Genomic DNA, 12,962 nt, shown 5'->3' with positions numbered 1-12,962 from the left:
CTTTAAAGGGAATGACCAAAATGTTACAAAATATGGTTATATAGAGCTTCTTTTGGCTTGTGAGCTATTACAGTTTAAAGAACTGTTCTTAAAATTAAATGCAACAGTAAATATTAATTTCTGATGAAATGTCCATTTCCCAAATGCCACACGTCAATATACACCATTTAGAATATATTTAGGATCTATAATCCCATTGTTGGGCACATACACCTTAAAGGGACACTACAAGCTGGAGATGACCATGAAAAAAATAAAATAACTATATATAGTTATATATATATATATATATAGTTATAGAATATATATAGTCAAACACAGTTAGATATCAAACCGTGGGACGCCAGGGTACTCTTGGCACCATAGCCATCACTGAACTGGAGTGTTCCTTTAATTAGAGCTACTCTGGATTTCTAAAGAAAAGATCAGCATCTTTTGGTACCTGATAAATACATGTATGTATGCGGAAAGCTCCATAGATTATAGGCCAAATATTAACTCTCCTAACAAGATTTGAGGAACTGTACTCATTCAACAAAGCAAAAACAAGTGGGTGCAACCAAACCAATGGCAAGCACAATGCCGACATAGTAATGATTTCAGGAAAAAGAACAGTCCAAGCACTCCAAAGCTCAGCAAATTGATTGGAACCAAGTATACAGCAAAGTTTTGACCCTTCAATCAAGCTGGGCAAATACCCATTGTAGGGTCAATTCGTCAGCTTCTACTCTAGCAGACCATAATTGCAACATTGATTTGTTGCAGGTCTGCAGTCTCGGAGGTACACTGAAAACTTGTGAACAGGTCCTCCGATTTTGCTACATTATTGCTACGTATATGTTACATATGTTATGATATAACAACATTGCCATAACGCTGCACCTACTATTTTTTGCAGTGGCTACAACTACATTACGTGATTGGTCTATTAAACTGTACCTATTTTACACACAGATTTAATATACTTGTATCACGCTATATCCATTACCAATTTATAGTGGGAATAATTTGGCCATTATACACTATTCTCACTTGTATATAAGTTTATATTAATTTTTTGGTTTGTATATAGTGTATATATTTATATATTTATATTTTTCCTTTTAAAATTTACCTAATAAAAGTTAATTTTTAATTAGGGCACTCAACTGTTCCTAGAATGTTTAATGGAATCATCTGATCACATATGGGCTACAAAATGTATTAAATTGAGTTCTGCCTAAAAGAATAGAATATAAAGATTTACCCATCAAACAAATATTCAACAGCAGTAGCTTAACCTACAATGACACAAATGTGTGTATGGCTTTACTTCTATGAAGCCCTTTTTTACACTTTTACAAACACCCAGGGTGACTCCAATGCACCAGCGCTACAACAGAAATGTTATTGCATGCAGCTGCCTGGGACCTAATGGATATGTGTCTTCTTCCACCATTGAGGCCTTACTAAAACAGCATATGGACATAATGGTGAGTCACAACCCAAGGTTTAACGCATGTCGTTTTTTCCATAGCACAAATATACCACAGCTTGCTTGACCTTCCAGTAATCTTAAGGGGATATCTTAAATAAGAACACCGCATTACAGGCAAGGTATACTGGTCTTCCATCACAGGTCAGGTCAGAGGGCTTAAAGCAGCTTTGTCACTTTTCAGTATTTCAGAAAGAAACACTATTTCTGACTGTGTTGGAATCTCATTGAAACTCCAACGCAATCCAAAGATACCATAAGAACAAAGTAGGGACTTTGTTTTGTGGAAAATCCGAGGTTGACAATAGGCGGAGCTCTGCTGCCAACTTTTGTCTAATCCCAGCTGCCGTGACAATTGATGGCTGTGGGATTCAGACATCGCTCTATGGAGGCTCCTGGAGTCTACACCTCAGGAATATACTCTCGCTCGGGCATGAGAGTACAGCACTTGCTCCTGGCAGATGAAGTCAGGAGTAGAAGAGGATGTGTAGAGCGAAGAAGGCAGTGACATGACATACAGCTTCCCCTGCACCCTACTGCCACCAGGCTGGAGAGGTCACTTTCAGAGGTCTAGGCAAAGCTCTCCGAAAGTGAGAGATCCACTTTAAAAGGGGAAGCCATGTCTTAAAGTAAAAAGGTACTACAGAAATAATACAAAAACACAGTCAGTGTCATTCACTAACGTGAGAACTCATGAAAAATCAAAGTGAATTTCAAATTATAGACCAAAATATCCAAACTGGAAACAGCTGACTTGGAGAATTTTCCCAATTCAGCTATTTTGGACTTGAATCCTCAATATGTATCTTACACAGCACTTATTTTAGCGGTTTGCCATAGACTTTTACCAGTCACATAATGGTTAGAAACCATTTGCAATTCTTGTTTATTGTTATTAACGCTCTTTGCACTGCAAAAAATAACAAGTATTTTAGTATCTTTTTGCCATTCACATATATCCAAGCAGACTTAATTGAGTCAGGCTTGTCTCTCTAACCGTGTTATTTTACATCCAGTCATTATTTGGAAAAATTATATGACGATCAGACAGAAACAAAATCTAGTAGCACATGTGGCTCAATGCAATTTCCACAAACATTTATAAAAAAAATGTAAAAATAAAAACCATGTTTTTTACCAAGGTCAAATTCAAATTCTCAGCCTCAGCTCTCTGTAGTGGCTATGTTGCCAATTGTGGCCTGGTGCTGTCCACCGATTTAATGTCTAACTAGTTAGCACGCAATAGTTAATAAGGGTTAATGAATGTGTAGAAACTCATGAGAATATCCCTTTCTGTCTCAGAGGTTTGGCCTGTTAGCTGAAAGCAGCAAGGTGAATAGTTAGTGATATGGCATGTGAGCTTACACTTTAATGACCAGTTCAATGATACAACATCTCTGTTATTTAAATGTGCATAGGGCTGGTGATCACATTGATCGTGTGTGATTGGCATTGATAGGCTCACTTTCTGCCAGAACTCAATCACTGCCATAAAGTTCGGAACAAGTTCCTAATGCAGAATAGCTTATTTCACATTACTAGTGCAGCCAAGGAGGTAGTGGATTCAGGGTGCTAGTAGGAACTCCAGTTCATGTCAAACTGCTCCTATTAAACTAGGTGTCATAACTATATAATTACCGTATTTAACGGCGTATAACACGCACTTTTTCTCCCTGAAAATAGGGGGAAAATCATGGGTGCGTGTTATACGCCGCTATCCCATATTTACTTACCTGTCTTGAAGCGTGGGCCGGCTTCACAGCGCGCACCGCGGTACTGGAACTTAAATTTCAGGTTCCGGTTTCCGGCGGGACTGAAAGTTTGTGTGCACACTTCCTTTCAGTCCCGCCGGAAACCGGAACCTGAAATTTAAGTTCCAGTACCGCGGTGTGCGCTGTGAAGCCGGCCCACGCTTCAAGACAGGTAAGTAAATATGGGACAAGAGGGAAAGTGCACTAGGGGACACTATGGGAGGGGGGACACTATGGGAGGTGGAGAATACTATGGGAGGGGGGGGGGGACACTATGGGAGGGGGGGGGACACTATGGGAGGGGGTGGAGAATACTATGGGAGGGGGGTGGAGAATACTATGGGAGGGGGGTGGAGAATATTATGGATGAGGGGGGGAACACTATGGGAGGGGGGGGGAGAATACTAAGGGAGGGGGGGAAATACTATGGGAGGGGGGGAAATACTATGGGAGGGGGGGGGAGAATACTATGGAAAGGGGGGGGGAACACTATGGGAGGGGTGGAAATTTCCTGGAATTTCCTTCTGAAAATGAGGTGCGTGTTATACGCCGATAAATACGGTAGCTTTTGTAGGAATGTTGATTAGCGTGGTGTTCCTTTATTAAGTGACACTCTAGATAAATGCTTATTGTAGCATTACAGTGCAGGTCTCCCTCAAAAGGATTACTGTCACTTACAAAGACTTTTAACCCCTTAAGGACCAAACTTCTGGATTAAAATGGAATCATGACATGTCACACATGTCATTTGTCCTTAAGGGGTTAAAGTTTATGCACCCCTTTTATTTAACAAACATGTGTTTGTGAGGACTAAAAAAATAATAATATTAAAAGTAGAAATTCACACCACTATACTTGATAATACTGATATAGACAGTCTCCACCTTTGGTCCCTGCCAATCACTATTATATATCCTGCTCTTTTTTATCACTGAACATTAGACCTGTGCATTTTCATTCTTAACAAAGGGTGAGCAGGTGCATGTGGAATATATAAAATGCAGTGGGGGCGTATGGATTCTCGAAGTAATAAAAAAAATATTAAAAAGCTAGTGGCTCTGGGGACTCTAAATACTGAAAGGGGAAGGAGGGACACGCATTGTTCCCAAAAATTCTTCAAATTTATCCCTCCATTTTCCCCATACTTACCCCCCCCCCACCCCCACACCCTAATTATAGTGAAGGGGCCAATAAAACCAATACCTGTAAGGAAAAAAAAAAAAAACATCATAATTTCCTCTTTATCATATTTTCTGACCACAAGTGGAGGCAAAGGAGCTCTATATCCCGAAATGTCCTTATTTTACACTTAATCATTTTTCTTAATAAAACATAAGTTTCGTTTCCCAACTCCAGTATTTTTTTTCCTCACTATTTTTGGTGAGAGGCATAGATACATTTACTGAACTCTCTTTTCACTTGTGTCAAGTGAAAGGTTGTGCTTATGTCACTGCACTGCATGTTCCTGATCTGATATCAAGCAATCGTACTTTTGGACATAAAATATCTTGTTGCTCAAATAGGTTAAAGTCCAAAAAACGGTAGTTTAATTTGTAATTCTTGTCAACCTTGTACTTGGGAGTTAGATGAGTTGGTGTCTAAAAGAAGGACAATACAGAACTATGCAACTATGCAATGTAGGGACAAAATCCACATTGATACTGAAGAAACTGACGGAAGCCAAGCACAGAGAGATGGACACAGGTCTCTTCAGGAAGGAAGAGATTCTTTATTCGGTTCACCGATCGGGACTCAGAGGGACTAGTGTCACCAAAATACAACAAGTTCTGAGCCCCAGACAATAGTGCAGGCTCCTTATATAGGCACATAACTCCTCCCATATTAAGCTCCACCCGCACATTCTCATAACCAATCAAAACGAACAAGAACTAACTTCCTGCTTGACTGCATGGCTTGTCCAGCATAATGGAGGAGGGGAATACTATATCCTATATTCTCGCACATGCTCCGTACACTACTGATCGTATCTTTGCCACGTGCAACCAACCGACCGATACGTCAGCATATGCACGTACACATGCCACGTGGTAATCTCGGCCTACTACATTTATTTTTACCGAGATTCCACCACATTCCCCCCTTTGATGCCTCTGATATTTCACAATTACGGAGGCATCACTTAACCTTGGTTTGCATACACCTCAGGTTACCATGAACCAGACCAGACTTTTCTATGATGTGAATCCCTCAACTTCCTCTTCCTGCATTGGTTCTCCCTGATTTAGAGCCTCATATTTATATATGGCCATTATCTGTGCTGCAGCCTTTCTCTCTGCTATATTTTCTATCAGGCTCTGCACTGACCTAACTACTAAAGGAATAAGACATGGCAGGAGTAGACACAACATTAAAATCAGTATGACTCCGCCTACCAATGCCTTAAGCCCTCCAAACTGCTCATACCAGTTACCAAACCAACTACTTGGATTATACCCTTTCCATACCCGAGTAGGCACATGCGCTAGTTTAACCATATGGCTAGTAAGCTCAGCTATTGCTTGCCCTTCGTCATCTATTTGAAGACAGCAATTGCTCAGGTTAAACTTCCCACATACACCTCCCTCTACTGCCAATAGGTAATCCAAGGCTAATCTATTTTGGTACACTGCTGTCCTCATCCTGGTATTATGCTTCGCTAGAAGATTGAGCGCTTGTGAGGTCTCATTAGTAAATATCTCAACCACCGCCTGTAACCTTATAATGCGGTTGAGCATATATATTGGGGTCCTATACCCGAAAGTACCATCCTCTGCCCAAGTGGCTGGCCCATAATAGTCTATAATACGCTGGGGAGGCCATTCATCATCTTCCCAGGTGCCTATCTCTATGGGTCCCCTTTTCTTCCTATGATTCACATCATACACTTTAACACCTAAAGTCTCACCTGTTTCAATAGGTAACAGGAAGAAGGATGGCTTGAGCATACCTAACACACATGCCCCTTCCCAGTCCTGTGGCAACTCCGAATAGGCCTTCTTACCACAGATCCAGTACAAATTTGCTGGGGCTTTCCAACTAGATGTGATTGATAAGTCAAACCATACGTCCTTTAAATTGGCGTATCTAGCAAACGGGTTAGATGGTTCTGAGACATTTGAAGCCGACCACCAAGTTGTATTCTTTGTATCATCATCATAAGCTTTTTGCCCTAGACAAGTCAATTCTCCTACAGATGTATTAAACATTATTCCTTTCCTTGCTATGCAAACATAACCTATGATGGAGGTTTTCAATCTCCACTCAGATTTACCTCCAACACTCATCTGACAATCGGCTTGTGAAGATATTAATTGTTCAACTGCCTCAGAACCGGACATTACCTCTCCTTTGCTTCCCAAGGCCATTGGTCTCCCATGTTAGTACCTCCACACACATAGCAGTTGGTTACATTAAGACTACCAGCAATACTCTAAGCTAAATCTATAAACAGGTTTTTAACATTATGGGGAATCTTATTATCTACACTCATCTCTTCATAAAAAGAATGGAATACCTGATGAGTTTGGGATGTTACAGTATCGGTCTCTATCCCTATAAACAATATTGTCCCAGGGTCTAAACCCGTCCCATATATTTGAAACCCAAATAAGTTACCATATCTATCTAAGAATTGGTCAGGATTATTTATAAGAATATGGACTGGGTTGCATTCCATAGACTTACAGTATGGTTTGGTAGGCAACTTAGTAACAATCATATCCTGGTCTGCTGTCTGTCCCCAAGTTGCCCACCCCACACAAGACCAATATGGGCAATAATTATATTCCCTATCTGGGCATCTTGGACTCACATACTTGTTTTTACTACTGGGACAAATATATTTATCGTTAGACCCATACGTTCTCTCCCACCTAAGATCCCCACATACATTCCACGGCTTTCTACCACTTGATATCGCTTTACATGCATCAAATAGCAGAACACCCGAAGAATGTACGGTTTCTAACACAGTTTTATTTATTAGGGTCCCCTGAGGATCTCCATTCCTGAGGGTCAACCAAATTGTACGGGGTTGATACTCCGGATTGAAGCACCTAGGTTCTCCTACTCCTAAATGGCATACACTATATTCTATACTTAGGTATCTACACATCACCTTTACACTCATATTGTGAATGCCAAATTAGGGTCTGGGAAATATGATTACCTGTTCTAGTAGTCTTAATGCAAACCTCACAGCTAGGAGTGTCGGTACCTCTACCTTCCTGAATATAAAAAGACATATAAATAAACATTATTATCAACACTTCTTTCGTCGGCTGCATCCTCAGTCTTCGTCCGTGCGATGGCACCTCAGCTTCCAGGATGTAAGGGCTGCAGGGAATGGAGTTCTGCTCGTCTTCACTCGTCATTGACTGCTCTCAAGTCCTGCACAGGGCGATACTCATCTGTACCGGCCTTTTGAACAGGCAGCAATGGGGTGTTCAGGGGGAAGTACAGAATTTTAGGATACCATACCGTATGAACTTATCCAGATAAGATTGAATATTCTTCTTAGCCTTCTGCGGGATATGATATTGCCGTAGGCTCACTGGATAAACCCCAAGTTTTAGTTCAATTAGAATGGGTGGAATATTGCGGGCCAGTCCTGGTGGGTTGTTCTCTGCCCAAACTCCTGGTATGTTGAATAAGGATTCATCACTCTTAGGGTTTTGGCTAGTCAACGCTGTATAAAGTCGCCACTCTTCTTCCTTTGGTACTGATAAAGTCATAATACCTGAAGGTCCATTAAACTTTAAGGATGTTGTTCCATTTGGTAGGAACGTTATCTGCGCTTGTAGTTTTGATAGCAAATCACGTCCTAACAATTGGACTGGACATTCAGGCATATAAAGGAATTGATGTTTCACTACGTGGCCTCCCAATGTACATTGTCGACTTTTAAGAACCGGTTTTGCAGCACTTCTTCCAGTTGCTCCTATTACGGTGATAGTTCTTCCAGATGGAGGAGCAACCAGGTCAGTCACCACCGAATGTTCAGCACCAGTATCAATCATGAATGCACTCCTTTTTCCCCCCTATTGATACTTCGACCATAGGCTCCGCTTGGCCAAGGGGGATGGAGCCCGGTCGGTATCAATAGTCTTCCATGACCGTGTCAGCCAATCCTACAAAGTCCCTGTCTTCTCTATCGCGGGATCTCTGCGCTGCGGGATAATATCTATCTTCCCTAACACTACCTCTGTTATTACCATTACTCCCTCCGGGACCTCCTCTTCCTCTCGCTCTGCCTCTAAAGTTTCCATATCCTGCCCTGGGTTGATCTCTCTCGTACTGCTCTCTTTTTGGACACTCGCTTCTCCAATGCCCTTCTTCTCTACAGTATGCGCACTGATTCCTACTCAGGGGTTCCCTATTCCACTTGCTATCGCCTCTATCCGGTCCCCGTCGGTCTACGCCTGCGATCGCTACCGCTAGCATATCCGCCTTTTTACGCATCTTGCGCTCTTCCTCTTTCTTATTCTCCGATTCCCTATTCATGTAAACTTTATTAGCTACCTCCATTGGTTGGGTGATGGACATTCCTACAAACCCTTCTAACTTTTGTAGCTTACGCTTAATATCTCCGTAGGCTTGGCTGACAAAAGCAGAATTTACCATTCGGGAATTCTCAGGGGCTTCCGGATTAAAGGGGGTATACAAGCGGTATGCCTCCAATAATCGGTCATAAAAGACACTGGGCGCTTCATCACTTTTCTGTAACACCTCAGCCGTCTTAGACATATTTATAGCTTTCTTCCCTCCGGCTTTCATGCCAGCAATTATAGCGTCTCTATAGGCTTTTAAATGAACCATATCTGCGCCATTAACATCCCATTCGGGATCAGCGTTAGGATAATGGGCTGTGGCCCATGCTGCTGGATTAGCTTGGTTTAATGTACGGGCTTCTTCTTCCAGCGCTTTAATGGCCGCTTGGTTTATCCTAGTCCTCTCCTCGTTGTTAAATAATGTCATTAGTAATTGCTGGCAATCAGCCCAAGTTGGATTGTGCATCTGGACTATCGAGGTGAACAGGTCGGTCATGGCTTGAGGTTTGTCAGTGTACGAGGAATTATGGGTTTTCCAATTTAATAGATCGGTAGTTGTGAACGGGACGTATACGAAGACTGAGTCAGCATATACCATTTGACCTTCATCATTAAGGTGTGCTGCGCCGGGAGCCAAACGAAGTGGCATTTGATAATGTTTATGCTTTTGGGTACCGGTCAGTTGTCGGGTTAGTATAGGGCTTCGTTGAGGTGCGTCGGTTAGGGGCTCCAGTCGAGGGGTAGTAAGGCATGGGGATGTGGAAGCTTTATTGTGGGGAAGGTCGGTGAATAAAATATTCCGAGCCGGGCTAGAGGAAGCCTGACCGGAAACTTGATATGGCGCCAAATCAGGATATGTAGGTTTAACGGGGGTTGGTACCGGAAGGGGAGGTTTAGTAATGAGAGGGATGGAATCTGAACTAGAGGAGGAAGTGGATGGGGACAACGGGGAAAGGGGTGTAGTGCTTCTTGTATCACTTTCTCTTCCTCTTGAGGAGGAGTAAGGGGGAGGCATAGGGATCTCGGACTCAGGGGGCGTGTCCAAAATGGGCGTAACCATGGCCCAAGTGGACAAACGAGTCCTGGCCACCATGAGGCAACATTGCTCCTCGTGGCATACTCGGATCCATCTTGGCGAGTCGTTTACGGCCTGCCTCCAACAATCAATGTATGGAAACTGTCCGTAAAGTTCAGGCCTACCTGATACAGCCACGTGTACACGCTGTACCAGATTTGGATCTAAACTGCCACGTGGCGGCCATGCGGCAACCAAAGTAGGCCATTCCCTAGTACACAAAGTAATCAAACGTACAGAAAACATTTTAACCCCAAAATCACATTTTGTAAATCCCTTTTTAAAATTCTTTAACATGCATCCTAAGGGATCCAAAATCGTCGAGTCCGACGCGCCCATACTTAACAATGGAGCGTCGTTTCCAACGAATACTATACACGCACTCTATTCAACGGTCACACCCGTTCCCTCGGCAACAGCACCACGTGGTACAGTTACCAAGTGAAACGTACACAATAAAAACACTCAAGGAATTCCCGTACACACACAGCTGTTACACCAGTCACTAAATAATAGATACTATGCCCTTTGGCGAAACTATACCGTCACCCACGCTATAATTCCCTATATATGAATTACCCGTCTATAACATACCCCAGTAACATCGTCTTTACAAACAGTAGTTACAGTACGGTTAGCATAGGTCAAAGTACAATTTAAGGTCACAGTACAATTAATAGTGGTTATGGTGTTAGACATGCAATAGACGACAATTATTAGTATTCATATACAGTATCAGTAAATATACAGGGTTATGGTACCGTGCACTATAATACAGCTACACACTATTAACACTCTCGCTAGACGGCAGAGCTCACGCTATCTAACAAGATATACACGCTACTAAACAATCTTTAACACATATACAATTCCCAACTAATCTATTGGCCAGTACCTTGATGGACTACCTAGAACTATCTACATCCGTTTTGGTTAGCCACACTGCCCAAGCACCACATATAGCGAACTAGAGGGCGGAATTTACAACAGAACCCTCTTAGTCTATCTACTCTATCAAAAGTCTAGTGGGTTCCAAATTTACACGCCTTCCCACTTAGCCAAGATAGGTTGAGATCTAGCGGACCGAATTTACACAGACGCCGCTTAGTCTCCCGGTCCCTCCGACCTAACGAACAAAATGTACACCCTAGAACGCTAGTCTAGACAAGACACCGGTGTCCGGCTAGGGCTATTTACACAGAACCCCGCCTGACTCCAAACCAAATTAAACGGTCTTACTAAAGAGCGTTCAATTGAGCGGTGCGCCTTCGCTCCTTCCCTCCACTGGAGGGGGCAGATTCCGTACACAATTCAAACCCCTTATGGGCCTACCGCACAATCGGTATACCCCTAGTGGGTCCGCCGTCTAAAACAGCGGTCGTCTTACCTCCTCGTTCCTGAACCTAAATTTCACACTCATCGACGGGGACACCCCAGCACTTACTACGTAGAGGCCGATGATCTCCTGGACAACAGACCAGTGGCGCCGAGACGAAGGGAGGTCCACGCAGAAGTTCAGGGGTGCAGCCGTAGAGAACGTGGGCAAAGATAGACCGTCTCACGCCTCTGCTTCTCAGCTACCGTTGAACGATGAGCTTCCCGGCCAACGCACCAAATGATACTGAAGAAACTGACGGAAGCCAAGCACAGAGAGATGGACACAGGTTTCTTCAGGAAGGAAGAGATTCTTTATTCGGTTCACCGATCGGGACTCAGAGGGACTAGTGTCACCAAAATACAACAAGTTCTGAGCCCCGGACAATAGTGCAGGCTCTTTATATAGGCACATAACTCCTCCCATATTAAGCTCCACCCGCACATTCTCATAACCAATCAAAACGAACAAGAACTAACTTCCTGCTTGACCGCATGGCTTGTCCAGCACAATGGAGGAGGGGAATACTATATCCTATATTCTCGCACATGCTCCGTACACTACTGATCGTATCTTTGCCACGTGCAACCAACCGACCGATACGTCAGCATATGCACGTACACATGACACGTGGTAATCTCGGCCTACTAAATTTATTTTTACCGAGATTCCACCACAACATGGGTGCAGGAAGTAGGCATGGGCAAGTTCCCAGGAGATTAATCAGAATAGAAAGCCTGGGTACACAGTGTGGTATCCAAAAATAGCAGAATCTATTTCAAGAACAGGTACACGAACATTTCTGCTCAATATACAAGTCTCTATTAAGTTTGACAAAGGTTTATATATTGAGTGGAAACATTGCTGTACCGGTTTCTGAAATAAATTATAAACTAATATCTGAAAATAAGAACAAGCAAAAAAAAAAACACACACAACAAACAAAAACAGATTTGGTACCAAAGCTTTTTTCGTTTGTTCTGTGTGGTTTTTGTTTGCTTGGTTTTTCCTTTGAACCAGAATGAGACTTTAAAAAAAATGCAGTGAACTGAAAGTCAAATTGCAAAAATCTAAGCAAAGTTATGATTTGGAAACATTCTCAGTCCAGGCATTAGTTACAGCTTTGCTATTTAAGTCTTAATTTTGCAGATTGCTTACTAACTCACTATACTTTGCTGTTTACTCAACAAAACCTTAAGGTAAAATTCTCCTAAAATATAGGCACCAGAATTAACATATACAGGAGCCTTGATCTTATTATTATTATTGGTATTTATATAGCGCCAATGTATTCTTCAACGCTTTACAAAATTACGAAAGGGGGGAAATTTAACAAAATGGGAGACATTTACAAAATGATACAAGGAGGACTCTGCTCAAACAAGCTTTCTGTTATTTTTGGGGATTCTGAAATGTATTGTATATGGTTTATTTATCTTTTTTCTAAAAATGTACCATACCCAGTAAGTATGCTATATTGGTAAACTTTGGGTCTCTCCTGCACTTCTTCCAAAGTATTTTTCCTGCATTAGTTTTTCTACAGAATTTCAAGTCACTCTACTCAGCCCCAATCAAAAATCTCTGCACTTAATGTTCTCTTGAACTAGCCTAGACCATCACTTATCAAACAAATGAAAGCTTTGCTCCATCCTCCATGACCACTTATGCTTTTAGAAGAGGCCTTGGGAGGAAGGAATCTGTAAGGGCAGTGGTTCAGAGCTAATTGCACTTTAGTGCA

General features: G+C 42.2%; 1 protein-coding gene across 1 annotated transcript in view; it reads right to left on the bottom strand.

Moving 5' to 3' along the window:
* Positions 1 to 12,962, bottom strand: part of CHKB (choline kinase beta) — a 35,042-nt gene that overhangs the window by 17,701 nt on the left and 4,379 nt on the right. The window lies entirely within an intron of this gene.

Source organism: Pelobates fuscus, chromosome 3 (genome assembly GCF_036172605.1).
Source record: "Pelobates fuscus isolate aPelFus1 chromosome 3, aPelFus1.pri, whole genome shotgun sequence".
Lineage (NCBI taxonomy): Eukaryota > Metazoa > Chordata > Amphibia > Anura > Pelobatidae > Pelobates > Pelobates fuscus.
Note: the sequence above shows the minus strand (reverse complement) of the source record. Positions and strands in the feature narration are given on the sequence as shown.